At 33.3% G+C, this 18,092-nt stretch overlaps 1 pseudogene across 2 annotated transcripts in view; it reads right to left on the bottom strand.

Annotated features, from left to right (window-relative positions):
• Positions 1-12,068: 12,068 nt before the first annotated feature.
• Positions 12,069-18,092, bottom strand: part of LOC146993528 (putative ribosomal RNA-processing protein 7 homolog B pseudogene) — a 39,691-nt pseudogene continuing 33,667 nt past the window's right edge. Inside the window, exons 1-2 of one of the 2 annotated variants that reach the window (XR_015044380.1) lie at positions 13,056-13,667; positions 12,069-12,745 (exon numbers count right to left, since the gene is read on the bottom strand). The product of XR_015044380.1 is annotated as a putative ribosomal RNA-processing protein 7 homolog B pseudogene, transcript variant X1 (transcript). Of the gene's footprint in view, positions 12,746-13,055; positions 13,668-18,092 lie in introns of those variants that run through there. The other variant, XR_015044381.1, reaches the window with a different exon arrangement.

The following is an 18,092-nucleotide window of genomic DNA, read 5'->3' as shown; positions in this document are numbered from 1 at the left end:
TTAGAGACCGTGGGAACTAAAATAAGCAGAACACAGTCATGTGCATTCCAATACTAAATATATCAAAGCCAAATATTATAATAAATACATATCAGAAGCTATTGAAAGTTAAAAGGTGTAAGGGAAAAAAAAAATCTTAAAAGAAATAATGAAGTATATGTTTGGAAGTCCTGGACCGATGATGGGTTTAACATGTTAACAAGAGATTTCCAAGTTTGTAATTCTTAACATGTATGTACTTCTTCAGAGATGGATATTTAAAACATATAAGGGCGAGTCAAATGAAAGTGAGCCAATGCGAATATATGACAAACAGAGTACTTTATTTAAAGGTAGTCTCCATGAACATTGAGACATTTATCCCATTGACAAATGAGCCGCGTGATCCCCGTCTCATAAAACTCCTTGGGCTGTCGATTCAAAAAGTCTGTAACCGACTCCTTCACGGCGTCATCCGACACGAATCTGGTACCCTTGAGATGTTTTTTCAGTTTCCCGAAAATCTGAAAGTCGCATGGCGACAAATCTGGGCTGTATGGAGGATGTTGCAGCGTGTCCCACTTGAACTTTGCCAGTTGTGTCTTAACCACATCAGCGATGTGGGGACGAGCATTGTCGTGTAGCAAGATCACACCATTCGTCAATCTTCCAGGTCGTTTGTTCTTGATTGCGACACGCAGCCGATCCAGCGTTGCACAATATCACGAACTATTGATAGTCTCTCCATGTTTAGCAAATTCAATCAGTAATGGCCCCTAACGATCAAAAAAAAAAGTCAATAGCACCTTTCCCGAGGAAATGACAGCCTTTGCTTTCTTCGGGGGTGGTGAATTCAAATGTTTCCACTGTAAGCTTTGCCGGCGTGTTTCAGGTTCGTAGTGGTGGCACCATGATTCGTCTCCGGTCATAATTGCAGACAAGAAGTCGTCACCCTCATTGTGATACCGGATGAGATGAGTCAAAGCAGCGCCGAACCTCTCCGTCTTCTGGCGGTCGTTCAAAATCTTGGGCATCCATTGAGCACATAAAAGCCGATAACCGAGATGATCATGAATTATGGTGTGAACCGAACCGTGACTGATGTTCACACGCTCTGCCAGTTCATCTATGCTTATCCTCCGTTCTTGTCTAATCAGCTCATCAACCTGTGCAATTGTGTCGGGGGTGATTGCAAGTTGGCTTTGGCCCGGTCTTGGATCATCTTTGCAACTTTCACGTCCTTCTCTGAACCGTTTGCTCCAACACTTCACAGTGGCCAATGCGATGTAATGTTCACCGTACACAGCAGTCATACGGCGACTAATTTCATGTTGGGAAACACCTTCAGCTGTCAAAAACCTGACCACGCCACGCTGTTCCTCTTTTGGAGCGTCCATTATGTCACGCTACCGTCTTCAACCCAGTGTAAGAGCGCCTTAAAGAACTTTAACCTTACACTTTCGCGCCACTTTCGTAAATGAAGGCTGTCCCTGTGCTACGCGCATGCGCCGCAGATAATGGACCGAACCATTCTTGCTGAGGAGAGGTTGGCTCACTTTCATTTGACTCGCCCTTAGTAAGAATCGGGCAATGGCTGAATTTCCTAGAATTTCTGTTATTAAAAAATAAAGAATCGGCATGTGTATTTATTACATTGTTTAAAGACAGTAGCATCTACAGCCTTCATATTTTGAATACATGTCATTCCATGCCCTAACAGTACATTTTTAAAATTTATTTATCTTAGATTTTATGCTAATTTAAGAAATTTTTGACTTCATGATTTATTTAAAACCAAGTGTGTTACATTTTGGCAAAGATATTTTTCTTTCAAATTTAATCAACAAACTTAGCATTTTAAAAGGAATGTATTGCCGTTTGACAAAGCATAAAATATTTATCTTTTGAACTTAATCTATAAACTTAGCAGTTTAAAACCAATGATTTGACACTGCCCAAAATAAAATACTTTTATCTTGTGTGTGGCAATATATTGTTATTTGACAAAGCACGAGATATTTGTGTTTCAATTTAATCTCTCTGCTTTTAACGAAAGCTTCCCGCCACTACAAATATCGTCTGCACGTTGGTATGTTTAATCATATTTTGCCATTTGAAAGGAAGAGACTTGCTTTAGAACAGTGTTTCTTAACCTGTGGTTCATGGACACTTGGGGGTATTATTATCATATTTTGGGGGTCCGCCTACTGCTCCTAATTTTTAAAATGTTTGCATCAATATTTTAAAAAAAACTTTTTTTGTCACGGGCAACCTCTGTAAGCCGCCTGTCTGCCATTTCCCAATTATAGAGACCTCCACAATACGAGGAAAAGAACATTCGCAAACCATATAAAATTTGAAAATTTTAGAAACACAAAGTAGCCTTTGAATTTTACTTCACTTGGAAATAAAGTGACGTTAAAATCAGTTCCACAAAGTTCTTGCAAAGTTTTAAAACAAAATTTTTGTTTTACTTTTTCATAAGTTGTAATTAAAGTATTTTTTCAGGTGTTTTTTTCTTAATGTTTGTTCTTAATGTTTCATTTGATTATTTGAAACTTTTTGTAGCCCAAATTGTCCAAAAAAAAAAAGGAAGTATGATGAAAATTATGTAAAATATGGATTCTGTTGCATGAAGGAATCGGACGGTGTTAAAAAGCCACAATGCTTTCTGTGTGGAAAAGTTTTGGCAAACGCCAGTATGAAACCAACAAAATTGATAGAGCTTCTCAAATCTCTTCATCCTGAAATGCATCTAAGGATCTAGAATTTTTTACAAAGAAGAAAGCCCAGTTTTCGAAATCTGGAACATTAACCAAACTTGGATTTGGTATTTCACAAAAACCTTTGGTTGAGGCATCTTTCAGAGTTGCATATCGTGTTGCCAAAAGTAAGAAACCGCATACTATTGGAGAGACATTAATTAAGCCATGTGTGCCAAAAATGGTTGAATTAGTTTGTGGACTGGAACAGAGGAAAAAACTTGAGGCTATTCCATTATCCAAGGATGTGAATACATTCAAGAATAGTTGAAATTTCTTGTAATATCTTGAAACAGATCATCGATGAATTGAAAGCATCGCCATTTCACTTTTTTATGCAAGTAGATGAAACTACAGACATCTCGAATTGTAGTCAACTTCTTGTTTTTGTTCGTTACGTGTCTGCTGATACTATCAAAAAAGAATTCTTATTTTGTGAGCCTCTTTTGCAAACTACAAAGGCAGTTTGGTGTTTTAGCGATTTTAAATGTTTTCTTTTCCAAACACGACTTCGACTGGAAACAAAAACTTCGTCTCTTTTTACGGATGGACCACCTGCGATGCTTTGGCAATAAATCTGGTTTTGCCCATTTGGTAAAAAACGAGGCTCCTAATGTTATTGTTACACATTGTTTTTTACATAGACATGCACTGGCTACAAAAACTCTTCCAACCAGCTTAAAAGAAGTATTGTCAATAGTTATTAAAACTGTGAATTTTATTAAAAGTAGAGCTCTTAATCATTGTCCTTTTAAAACACTGTGTCAAGAAATGAACGCAGAACATGAGGTACTTCTGTACCACACAGAAGTGTGCTGGCTGTCACGAGGGCAGGTTTTGAAACGAATTTTCATGTTGAAGACAGGAAGTATCACTTTTTTTAAAAGAAAAACATAACTCACTCTTCGAATATTTCAAGAAAAAAGATTTTACATGTAAATTGGCTTACCTGGCAGACATTTTTAACCACATGAACGATACATGTCTTTCAAACACTGTGTCAAGAAATGAACGCAGAACATGAGGTACTTCTGTACCACACAGAAGTGCGCTGGCTGTCACAAGGGCAGGTTTTGAAACGAATTTTCATGTTGAAGACAGGAAGTATCACTTTTTTTAAATAAAAACATAACTCACTCTTCAAATATTTCAAGAAAAAAGATTTTATATGTAAATTGGCTTACCTGGCAGACATTTTTAACCACATGAACGATATATGTCTTTCAATTCAAGGGCCTGATACAACAATTATGGATGCCACTGAGAAACTACAGGCATTTTTATTGAAAATATCACTTTGGAAAATTAGAATTCAAAATGGATTATATGCAAACTTTCAAATGTTGGACGAAGTGCTTTTTGAAAATGGATCTCGGAAATATAGTTTGTTAATGAATAACTTAAAAATGAAATCTGTGAACACCTGGAAGTACTTTAAGTTTCATTTGAAAAATATTTCAATTCGGACGGAATAACTATAAAATATGAGTTGTGGATTCATAATCCTTTTCTTTGTGATATTGGCTGTATCGATGACATGAACCTTGCCAAAGATGAGCTAATTGATTTGAAAACAAAGTCCTTGTTAAAAATGGATTTCGATTCAAAAACTCTTGGAGAGTTTTGGTCTTCTTTAAGAGAAGCCTACCCATTGCTTGTAAAACGAGCTATGGCAGTCATTATTCTGTTTGCTACAGTATATCTTTGTGAAGCGGGATTTTCCACACTTGTCACAATAAAAACAAAACATCGAAATAGACTGAATGCCGAACATGATATTTGCGTTGCTTTGTCGAAAACCATCCCTCAATTGAATATATTAATCAAGGAAAAGCAGCAACAGCCTTCACATTAAAAATTTTAATTTCTTCAATTTTTTATACTATTGAAATAAAAATATTAAAATAATTAAATAATAAAACAGAATATATTATGTAATAAATTATGTTTAAGCAATTTTTTTTTCACAGAGGGGTCCGTGACATATTTAAAATTTTTAAAGTGGTTCATTGTGCCAAAAAGGTTAAGAAACACTGCTTTAGAACACTGTTTTGCTAAATTTTTAAAATAATATCGTTATCATTAAGTACCAGTATGCTACCAGATTAGAACATCCTTTACTTCCAATTCTATTGCAAAAAGCCAGCTACAGAATGTCACCAAATAATATGCAGTACAAAGTCCGTAATCCGGACGTCCATTATCTGGAATGATCTATAATCTGGGCTTCAAAGCCACAAACTTAAGCATGCGCGTAAAGCCAGTAAAGCGTTTACCCATGCGCGCTTCCGATAGTGAAGAAAGTAACAGAGAACGTTATTCAAAATGAAAAAATTTCAATGGACAAGTTAGTCAGTATTCTCGACACAGCAATTACAAGACTTGAACAGTGGAACTTAGTAACTGAACAAAAAATTATGTCTGTTTATAGAATTAAAGGAAAAGTATTAGCACAAAAAACGAAGCAACTTAAACAACTTACATTGAAAGAAATCGTTACTAATGTAAGCAAATAAATATTAAGCTTTTTTTTTTTTGTAAATTTTGATTCCCTTTAGATCATAATTACTCTTTATTTCATAAATTACGGTTTCATATTTTTAATTGTATAATTTCTGCATGCCATCTTACCAGATTTAAATTGAAGATCTATAATCCGGAATCTCCGAAGTCCCGACGAGTCCGGATTACGGACTTTGTACTGTATATAGCTTTAGGTAGTAATGTTGTACAGTGGTGTGGCTAGGGTGGGGCAAGGGGGGACGTCTATACCCGGGCACAGCATCCAAGGGGTGCCAAATTTGTGCTATGAAATTTTTTAATGAAATGTTTTCAATTTTTGGTACACAGAAAGGATAGCAAATTCTTTAGGCACTGAAAACTAGCTATACCCCTGATGTTGTAGCATATAATACTGTGAAGGTTTGGTATTGAAAATTCAAAAACAAGTGCTATGACATTCAAGAAGCAGTGCTCTATTCGGCCTGCAACAACTTGTGAAGGAAGATCAGTTCACAACCACTTAAGAGCTCGCTAACGAGTTAGACATTAGTGCCATGACCATTAGTCATGCTATGCATTGCATAAACTTGATGTACAAGTTCAGTCGCTGGGTGCTGCTTGAGCTGACTCAAGCAAATAAAGACAGATGTGTCTGTACTAATCTGCTCGAATACCAATGCAAAGACAAAATTCTGGACTGGATTGTCACTTGTGCTATCTTCCATTCTGTCCGAAATAAAATTAACCTGGTTTTGGACTCGCTACAAAAACAATTTTCACAACTGAAGCTACGAAGCCGTCTAAATTTATAAACATCGGGCAAAAGTCAATCCATATAAAAATAATAGCAATTTACATTATATTTTGCAAGAAATTTGTGAAAGTCTACACTGGCAAATTTCTTTTCAATAATATCTGAACCAAATGGTAGGTTATCTATTTCTTATAATATTGACTACTAACTGCAAATTCAAGGAAACTGCATACTGTTGGGAAAGAATTGAGTCTACCATAAAGAAGATATTAGTGACTATGCTACATAAGTCACCGACCCAAAAAAGTCTCTTTTATTAATGCCAGAGTACGAAACAAGAACTGATAAGATGGATCAAAACACTGAAGACTTTTGAGAACATCTCATTTTTCAATACAATTTGATCAATCGACTTTGCCAGAGAATAAAACTTACATCTTGCTTATGTGGGTTTTACGAGGTATCAATAAATGTGTCCATAGTTATAATTTGACCAAACTTTAGTAACTAATACTAAAAGAGAAACATTATTTCATATCATATATTTTTTTTTATCAGAAAGAAATTTCCTTGAATGAAATATTGGCATCAACAAATGGTTAAATGGTTTTATGGCAAATTTGAAAGCAGAGTTACCAGATACTGGCCATATACTGTTATTCACTAGCAACATCTAGATTTTCTAGTGAATGTACCGGAATACTTACATATCTCACTTTATCTCGTCATCGTGAACAAACAGAGAAGTAATTCTTTGAATGATAGATCGCATGCGTAGCTCTGTATCGAAAATTCCGAGTTTCTTTGTACAGAAGATCCTTTACCATCAGAGCAAGTCTGCTTGATCCCATTTCCAAACATTTTAGCTCATTGCTAGAAATTTGCGGAGGCAAAAATGATATAAAACTAAAAAACAGATGTAGCTTATGCGATTTTTTTTAAAAAATAAATTCAGTGAATGGGACCTTCATCTATAAGATGAGGACTTAATTCTAATGAAAATCAAAAATGTAATTTCTATGTTTGTGATAAGCTCAGATATATATAAAAGAAACTCAATCTGGGGAGAATACAGCCAGTTTCCTATTTTATCAAATGTTGAAAAAAAAAGAACAAAGATGTACTTCAATGTTGGTGATATTTGGAAGATCAGAAACTGAAATTCAAGAACTAATTTTAAGATATTTTAAAAATGGATTCTGGATCTATTTACTATTGCAAGTTCTGAAGCATATCCAAAGTTAGAATAAGAACTTATTAAATAAAAGCAAATGGAAGATTTGAAATTTAAATTTAGATCTTCACAGCAGGAGAAGCAGAGTTCAAGACATTATCATGATTTACGAAATATTGCAGAAATATTTCTCATGGCATTCCCTTTGTCTTAATTGGTGGAATGGGTGTTCAAAGCAGTAGCAACTCTTAATAATTAAGAAAAGAAATTAGTAACAGATTATGGATATTTGAGAATATTGTTAAGAAAAATTATGTTGAATATAGATAAATTGATAGAAATCCATGATAATCCTTCTCATTAAATATTTTTCTTACTAGTTTAGATAATATTCTTAACTGTTATAGGGTAATTTAGTTAAATATTTAAATATATACTATCAGTTTCATTAATATATGAGGGTTGGGGCAAAAGTCATGGCAACTCTTTTTTTCTTGTAGATATGCGAATGGATCACAAAACGTGTATGTGTCGTGTGGAAGTTATGCAGGCATAGTGTGTATGCAGAACAACAGATGGCTCTGTGGTAGCGAGGGCTCTGAAATCAGTTGGTGAGTGTCGTGCGAGATGGAAGTAACCCGTGTTGAGCAGCACACTTACATCAAAATAGCCATTTTCCGAGGGAGAAATGTGATGGAATGTCACAGTGAATTAGTAGAAGCTCTTGGGAATAATGCCTTATCATACCGTACAGTAGCACGGTAAGTATGAAAGTTTCAGTAAGGACGTGTGTCAACCAGTGATGAGCAACGTTCAGAACGACCGGTGAGTGTGCTGACTCACTTGGCACGTGCCGTCATCGAGCACCTCACGGATGAAAACAGACGATGGACATTACTGGAGTTAGACAGGGCAAGTGGCATCGCGAAACGCACTATCCAAAGGATATTGTGTAATGAGCTACAACTACGCAAAATCGCTTTGCGGTGGGTACTGCATGCACTAACGGAAGTTCAAAGGTGGGTGTGCTATGCAATATGCTCTGACCACTTTGCATGCTGGCAACAGGACGGCGATCAATTCTTGTCACGAATAATCGCCATCGATGAATTTTGGGCCAGGGCATACGAAACAGAACTGAAACGTCAGTCCGCAGAGTTGCGACATCTTGGATCACCAAGGCAGCAGAAGGTCCATCAGAATCCTTCCCCAATCAAATTGATGTTGATCGTTGCATATGACATCAGGGGTGTCATTGCCACTTTGTTCCTCATGGCATCATGGCAGAACAAGGACTTCCTGGTCAGACAGGTACGACGTGGCGTTCGGGATAAACGTCGAGATCTTGTGGCCAGTGCAATAATTCTGCACGCAAGACCACATAAAGCAGAGTGTGTACGGCAGCTACTCTGACATTGGGAATGGGAAGAACTGAAGCATCCACCGTACTCTCCTGACCTTTCGCCCTGTGACTTTGATCTCATTCCCAAGGTTAAGGAACCAATGCGTAGTAGGTGGTTTGCAACACAAGAGGACATTGCGTCAACAGATGACCCGATTCACACATGGGGCGGCAAATGCTGAGGCTGATGGTATTCAGCGCCTCCCACATCATTGGCAGCATGTGGTGACAATAGCAGAGGGACTACATTGAGGGTCTTTAGGTCCAGATTTGTCATGTCAAATTTATGTGTATAGTGTTTTCATTCTTTCACGTGGTGAAGGCTATATTGTCCTATATACTACCATAATAAATCCGTGTGTTACGATATTTCAGTGCTATTCATTGTCCACACATGTAGTTAAGACCTTGTCCTTTCGTCTGTATATGTCACATTTTGCAACCGGACCAGACTGGTAAGAAAAAAATAGTTGCCATGGCTTTTGCCCCAAACTACATACAAGTAGCCCAATCTCATCATTACTGTTTTATTTTATTGTATATTTTTATTGAAAAAAAAATATTGGTTGTTTCTAGGGAAGTGCTGAGCCAGTGGCGTAGCAAGGGGGAGCAATGAGGTGCATGATGCCCTCGGCCCCGCTCGCAGAGGGGTGCCAAATGGTCTCCAAACAAGATTTTCATCATATCACTGTGTTTTTTCCAGGGGGTGCCAAGAAGGTACTTTCCCCTGGGCGCCAGTTATGCTCGCTACTCCACTGTGCTGAGCATTCAGCTTTTCTAAAAATGGGTGTTAAATTCAAAACATTTGAGAAACGCATATGTAATCTCTTCTGTATTTTAATGATATTATCATTAACCCCTTTCTGAGGAAACTTTACGAGGTTTTGTAACATACGTAAACAGAAAAAGGAATTTTACCGCAAAAATAATATGTATGATTGCTACAAAATGATTATGTTCTATATCATCCAATGTAGCTGCTATCTTGAAATTGTGCCTTCCTGGTGCCGATCTTGACGTCAAAAAAAAATCGCCAAAAAACAAGAGGCACCCAATTGTAAACTTTTACCCAGCATTTTTCCAGAAATTTGTTTTAAAACAACTTACAAATGCAAGAAATGTTGGTTGATCTTTGGATTATGGTAACTTGGCGATTTTTTGGCGACCAACTCTGCTACAGCAACCCTCTATTTTTTTTTCCCGCCGAGTAAAGACATGTTTCTTTTCTTTTTATTTACTGAACACTTTTTCCAACAATCTACCAGCCGAATTACGCTTATGCTAGAAATTTTATGTAACAAAACTGCTTAATCATGACAAATATTAACTGCAAAATTGAGAAAAAGTGCACAATCGCAAACTCCTTGTGCATTTTTCAGAATAGCACATACACATAAACCATTTACACGTCGACTTATTTTTACTTAAAACAACATCCCAGAATTGCACAAAAATGGCAATGCACACATTCTTAACTCTATCCATCTACACTGCTATTTTCTCATAAATTACAAAAATGTGCACGAAAATGCAAAAAAATTCTGTGAATCTTTAAACTCGGTAAAAAGCACATATACGAAATTACCTGATCGCGAAAAAGTATATACCCTTTCCAAAGATGAACATTTCCACGTATAAAAGAAATAAAATATCCAAAAACTTTTACCTCTAAATTATTATATTATAAACGTCACCAACGAATTCATACCGCAAACATTACAAATGATTACAAATACTTAGTGTCAAATATTTAAATTATTTCCATGCACGTTTACTTCCACTGAAACGTATACAAAATTCCTACAAACATATAATTCACAAAACAACAATCATTTAATTAAAATATAATTAAATTCAAAAACACTACTTAAAATATAAATAAGAACATACATTAAATTAATAAAAATTAGCTTACAATCCTAATTACTTTAAACTAAATCATTGCTAATAACAATTTTCCAATAATACGATATTAATTTATTTACTCCTTACATTTAGAACAATGCATAAAAATAATATCCTCAAATAATTAAAAATACTAACTTACCTAATCTGCGAATTTTTCCTCCATTCTTCCTCCGCTAAATAAAAAGCAAAATTCTCTTTATCACAATGCCTAAATAGCCATTTCGAATTCACTTTAGTTAGGGCCATGGGATCCAAAAATTAACCAACATTGTTTCACACAACACAGAATAAAGCTAAATACAAAATTTTCAGATTTCCCCCCTTTTCCGATTAAAGAACTGCAGTTCGTCCATTAATGTCACATGACATATCTCATGATCTCTCATTTCCCTCACACAAAATAATGCGTAATCGGAACTGAGTGCTTCTCACATTATTACCAAAGTCCTAGGTAGTAACCTTTATCGCCTCCAAAATGTCGCCAAACTACCAGTTACCATATTCCAAAGGTCAGCCGAAATGTTTAACTTTTAAGCAACATCATTTTAATATTATATATATTTTTTCCAAACTGAAACCTGTATAAGCAGTATTTAATAATAAGAACTTAATGGTACCATAAAAATAGAAAAAGATTATGAATAATATAAGGTAAGAGGGTGATAACGTATAACTTTAAGGATATTACACTGAAGAATATGAAATGGGCTCTAGTGTAGAATTGGGTGCCCCTTCGATTAGCGCCAATTGTTTGTAAAATTTTGGCGATGAAATCTCATTCCTGGTTATCATGATAGTTTAACTTTGCTTTAGCCTCCTGATTTTTTTTAAATAAAAATAATTTGATGTGTACACGGACAAATTTAAAGTAGTGCGCAATGCCTAGTGTGTGCAATTCTGGGAATTTTTTTTTAGTGAAAACAGATTGATGTGTACATGGACACAGAGTTTATGCAATTCTTTGACTTCTTATTTTGATTTTGTGTAGCGGCCATCTTGAAATTGTGTCTTCCTGGCGCCGATCTTGACCTCAAAAATGAATTGCCAAAAAACAAGGGGCACCCATTTGTAAACTTTTACCATGAAATGCAGCAGTGCAAAAAGATCTAGTTATTAATCACAGAAAATTAAAATATATAAGCACAAATATCTTCAAAATACTAAATTATTTCCCTATTTTAAATATCATTACAGTAATTATGTTTCATCATAAAAACTACAGTTCCTTGAAAAAAAAAAAAAAAACTGTTGTAATGAATAAGATGCTTTCGTTAATAAAATTTTTCAATAATGCCAATTCACAAAATTTACGATTCCTGGAATATTCTTGTTTAGAAATTATCATTATTTAATATAATCAATTAAGTTTAATTATAGTTTACTATTAATACTATTGAAAAATACAAAGAAACAACTGCTGTAATGAACAAGATGCTTTCATTAATAAAAGTTTTCAATTTGCAAAATTTAAGATTCCTGAAATATTCTTGTTTAGAAATTATCAGTATTTAATATGATAATTAATTATCTAATTTTAATTACAGTTTACTATTAAAAACTTATCAGCTTTAATTTATTGCTTTAAAAGAAAAAGTTGCCGATAACATTTTTATTCAAAGTAAAATCTGAAAATAAGAAACAGCTCATGGGATTATCTCTGTACATCACATATATGTTATATACAAATTTATATAAAAAATACCATTTAAAATAATAAATAATATTTAAATAAAAAATTTTATAAAAAATACTACCAGTTTCATAGTATACAAAATTTCAGTTATTATTTTAAACAAACATAGATTTTTTAACATGATTGAATGTTTCAAAAAGGTTTAAATTTTCTGTTGGCACGCATTAATGCTATGCGTTCTTTGTCCCTTTCAAATTTTTTACGAAGTTCTTCTATTTGCTGCATTTTGGCATCTCTCAGTTGACTCGTATAAAAGTTTAGTAAAGTTTTTTTGGCCTGTGCACGATTGTTCTTATCAAGTATCTTTTTACCAACAGCTTCAGAACGTGGAATTTTAGGTTTCCTGCTATGTCTCCTTACAGTAATCCATCCTTCTTCATCAGCAACACTATCCATTTGTTTACACTTGTCTTTCTCATCTTCAATTTTTTTATCATATTCACTCATATATGATTCTATCTCTTTTTGAGGATCATCAGGGTCAATAAATTGGGAATTGTATTCACGTGACCATTTATTAATCAATGACATTCCAGTCATCATGTTGAAGTAGCCAAAGAAGAAATAGAACCTAACAAAATGAAATTAAATAAATCAAATAAAATATTAAATTAAATGTATTATTTTTAAATTAAAAAATATGTTAAATTTAAGCTAACAATATATCAAACTAAAACACTGATAACATACAGGAATAAAGGCTTAGTAGTACAGGGGAAAAAATGCAGAAATAAATATTAATAACTTCTGAAATATGAAGAAATTACAAATATTCCTAAGTTACAGAAATAAAAATTTTAATATAATTAAAAATTAGTAATTCAAATATGCAAATATCAATAGATGCAAATAGATAAAAATTTAATTGAAAAAATACTTGCTTTGGCAGGTGATTCCTTTTGAAGTGATACACACAGAGCCAAGGAGGTTAGAATACATGGAGATGCCCTGCGCGCAGTCCAAGTGAAGCCAAAAAGTGGGGGAAAGCATGCCCTTAGTAGTCGTGGCTTTAGAAAGATTGACGAGCTCTTCAGCCAATGAGGCAGAACCTAGCCACACCCAGTTTCGTAAATTAAAGACCGTGGATTCTTCGCGCGCTTTTTCCTTCACTTTTTCCCGCCATTTCATTTTATTTCTACATTTTCTATCATCTTGTAGACGGCTGCAATATTGTTCCGAGAAGCAATTTTTATTCCTGCCAAAATGGTAAATTCCTGCGTCGCTTTCGGCTGTACAAATAGAAGAATAGCAGGATCCGGTATTACATTTCACAGGTAAATATTCTTTTAACATATATACTATCATTTATTTAATTATACTTTGCTCAAAGTTAGATAAAAATTTGCTGTGCATGTTTAAAACATATCCAAGGAAACGGCTGCAAGTGCTGATAATTGTATCAATTCTAATGATTATCAGGATATGCAGAGGGAAAATACAGTACAAAGGGACTGATTCCATTAAAAAAATACAGTACAAAGGGACTGATTCCATTAAAATGAGTTAAATGAGAAATGCATTATGTAATTACATGCTGTCATTAATGAATGCTAGCAATAAAGGTATTGTGAAAATAAATAAATAAATACTCAAACCATTAATTGATTATATTTTAGTTGTTCTAAATATATACAGGTATAATTCTCAATTTTCCATGTTAGAAATACTACTTACGTTTTGAAAAATATTAAATTGCATGAACAATGATAAAAAATATTATTTAAATTCTGCATTGTTATTTTTAAAACTCCCACAAATTTCACCCCAAATTAAATCCTGTTATTAAATATTTACTTGAACAGAAAATAAAATTAAATACATAAAATATGACTTGTAATGTAATATGATCACACCTTTAAAATAACGCATTTTCTTTTCCACGATGAGCTGACCACTCCCCCTTCCCTTGTTTACTTACCGTTTTGCTTTTACAACTCAGTTAATTACGAGTATAATACTCAAACCATTAATTGAAGAAAAATCTGAGAATTATAGATGTTTCTTCGCGCACGTCACACCGAGAAAATACTCAAACTCTTTGCTGACGGCTTTTCAAACGCACATTTCAATTATTCTACTTATTTATGCATGTTAAAAAAACATTCTTTTATATGAAAATGAAATCCGAAATGTAGACATTATTTCAATGTAACCATTCAGTACCTTATAACCCTTTCACGTCTTCACATAAGAAATCAGAAAACACACTGAAAACTTCAAACAAGCTGACGTTTCACATAGTAAGGGAAGCGTTTTCTTGCCCTCACGAGACGTGGCTTATTTGCTTCCCCCGGCTTCACTCTCCACGTATTGCGACAGCAGAGACGCCATCTCCATGTATTCTAACCTCCTTGCACAGAGCACTCAACCAAAATGATGTAGGTTCAGAGTTGAGAGGTCAAAGTTCGCGGGTTTTTGCGCCTACGTCATTTCGCGAAAAGTCGATTCCAAGTCAATATCGATATTTCGTAGAAAAATTAGTTTGCTTAAAATTACGTGCATAAACAGTAAAAATGTATATAAACGTATTTTATATTTTTATTTGTTAACATAATTTTGCATTAATAAGTAGCAGATATTTTTCAATAATAAAAGTTTTTGCAAAAATTAAATTTGATAGACGACTGTGGGGAAAAAAAAGTGTTCCTTTTTTAATATGTGTGTCTTTAATGTTGTTTATAAATTAACTGAATGAAAAAGTTATCTGAATTTTGTAACTAAATCGGCAATAAATTGGATACCACTGCGGCGACATCATTCGTGTTAATGAAGCCTTAATGCAAATACTGTACCAACCCGATGACTGATTTTTTGTCTGTGTGATTCTATATCTAAAAAATGTAAATAAACTTATTGGAGTAAGAGCAATGTTTAACATTTCCTATATTCAAGACATGCACAACCACAAAGCGAATCCAGTGCAGCTTAACCGTAACCGTTCATTGAAATAATCTTGACTTAACCAACCGGATTTTGTTTATTGTTTTATAAGCGCTATTTTTTTAAAGAAGGCGCTGTGATCACGTATGATGGAAGCAGGATCTTAGAGGAGCTCCTAAATTTTCAAAGATGTTTTTCACAAAATATCCATTTATTTAAGAAAAAATTTCGCGAATATCCTCTACATTGTCTCGTTCTCAACACCGAAAGTTCTCCTGAAGGTCTTATCTTCCTTGCAATATTTTACAACACCAAGACGGAACATTCAGATAAGTAGAACTTCTATTCTCTAAGCTAAATCAAATATCTGTCACTAAAGTACCTTTAAATTCATTTATTTATTATGATCATTATTATTATGCTCATTTTATTATGTTCTGGCATTAAATACTTAATTAATTGCTTTAAATCATGTGGTTCCTTTTTTTGTTTTTGTTTTTTGGTTACCATCTCGTAGGGACGCTATCCTTATCAGTAGCCCTTATCAGTAGTGTAGTCTTTTAGCGTTACCCATCGCGGCCCCCTTGAGGAATTTCTCGAGAGGCAAAAAACAGGATCTTGGGCCTCAATGAATGTATAGATTTGTAGTTTTTGCTCCTTTAATCTATATTTCCTATCTATTTAAATTAAAAGCATATATTAATTCAGTGTGCCTCAAATTGATAAAATAGTACACATATAATAAATTATGACCTTAATATATAAATAAAATGCTTATTTTTTAAAAAAAAATAGTTAATATTAAAATAAAAAAAAACTCTGTAATTTATTTACTTATTTATTTTTGCTGATGTGTTCTCGCCTTGTTTTAGATTTATGATTTTATCTGATGGTGTTTTCTGAATATATGAATACGTTGGAAACCGCAATTGATGATGTTACTTAAGTTAATGTATAATTTTGCATGATATTATATGCATCTTGATCTTATGTGTCTTCTGTTACTGTGTCTCATGGTAGAGGCTAACATATTGTTTCCCATGTTAAAAAGTAAAAGATTAATTTAAAATTTTTAAATTTTAGTTTCCCTGTTATAGCAAAAGTTAGCTTCTAAACTAGACTGTTATGTGACTGGACCCTCAATATTTATATTTTATTATTAATTTTCCCCCATCTTCACATCTATTCAGCTTTACAAAACACACTCATTACACACACCTGTAAGACTCTATTTAATGTAAATGACAACAACTTCCTTTGACTACACTAATGGACACAATCGTGGTGTTTTTTTTTTTTTTTTTTTTTTTTTTTTTTTTTTTTTTTTTACAAAATTCTCGTACTTCCTTTCCTTTTCTTTCTATAGGCCCTTTTTTTTAACTATAAATTTTTTCCCCTCTCCATTATTTTTGGGCCATTTATTTTTTACTTTATTTTGTCCCATCTTTTCTTTCTGGCCTTTCGAACTCGTATAAAATATACGAAGTTCCTTTTTACTCTCCTCTGAAATACGAAATTGCCCCCCTTTCTATATACCTTTCCTTCGCACCTATGCTTGATTTTTCGCCCATCGGTGCAGAAAGACTTAGCGGGTGCAACAAAAGACATCTGTCTACTTTGTCTGTCTGTCTCAAAAATAAGACATCTGTCTCTCTCTCTTTCTCCCCCTCCTTTTTTTTTTTTTTTTTTTTTTTTTTTTTTTTTTTAATTTTCGCGTTTTTTTACAGGTTTTTGCAAAAACCAGCATCTTTTGAATTTATTAGCACGGAAGCAGAATTTTTTTCCCCTTCGTCTTGAGACAAGAAAATAGTTTTAATGTAGGTAAACAAAGAAATGTAATCCTCAATTGCATACTGCAGGGAAACAAGATTTCTAGCAATATATTTCGGTTATGTATTTGTTGCAAATACGGTGATGCAAAAATTTCAATATGTATATTCATTACCATTAAAAGCTAACATGAGTAACAACACAGCAGAAAAAACTATGAAGATAAATCGTATTCAAAGGTTTGAAGATATAAATTTAATTAACTTTTATTTGTTTATCTAAGAAAGAATTTTGCTCATGTTTTGTTTAATAGTTTAATTTTTTTACTGATACACCGAACTTTAATCCACAAAATCCTCTATGTAGAGAAATCAGTGAAATATACTTGACATAGAAAAGTAGCAGAATACTGTTTCTTTAATATTTTACATTAACTTATTAGCATTTCAAAGTCTTATAAGCATTTTATTTTGATATAAACTTTATTAGAAGGGATTAAAAAATTGCTTGAATAATACAGAGTGTCTGTCAGCGAGATAGCGGTAAAACTGTTGTACCCTAGTAATTCGTCTTCGAGTTAAGTTCCGACTAACGGATTTCCGTCATCTTATGCAAATAACCCGCGAATACTTTTCTTATTCTAAATAATTCGTGTTAGGAATACAATTAATTTATTTAGAAATTAATTCCAGTTTGTTATGGCTAGATAAATAACATATGCTTAAGTATTATGTAAATAATCTTAAAAAATGTGCCAATGCGAACGATAAGTTAGGAAAAGACCATATGTTATCTACTTTGTTTTATTAGGGTAATTAATTTATAAGGTCATTAAGTTATTTAGAAAATAATTTATAAGGTAATTAAAAGACAACTGAGAGCCCGTCTCCTGAACTTTTTAACTTCTGGGATAAACAACAATTCATATTTAATTTAATAATAATTATTAATGAAATATAATTAATTAATCTTATTTAATTTATTAATGAAATATAATTAAATAGTCATATTTAATTTGATAATTATTAATAAAATAAAATTAATCATAATTATGAATTGATTATTTAATTTTTAAATCATTAATAATTTAATAGCAATTTTATTTCTAAAATTTTGTTAAGTTCTTTATTTTGTTCTAACAAAATAATTAAATAGCGAATGATCACATGTAACAACAAACAGCTTATGAGCGTATTCACCACGTCTCCTGACAAAGTCACGTGATCAGCACGAAGATTCATCTGCAGAGTCACATGACAGCCGAAGTA

Source organism: Stegodyphus dumicola, chromosome 12 (genome assembly GCF_044657685.1).
Source record: "Stegodyphus dumicola isolate Sdum_Otavi_A_Nest chromosome 12, ASM4465768v1".
In the NCBI taxonomy this organism is placed as follows: Eukaryota; Metazoa; Arthropoda; class Arachnida; order Araneae; family Eresidae; genus Stegodyphus; species Stegodyphus dumicola.
Note: the sequence above shows the minus strand (reverse complement) of the source record. Positions and strands in the feature narration are given on the sequence as shown.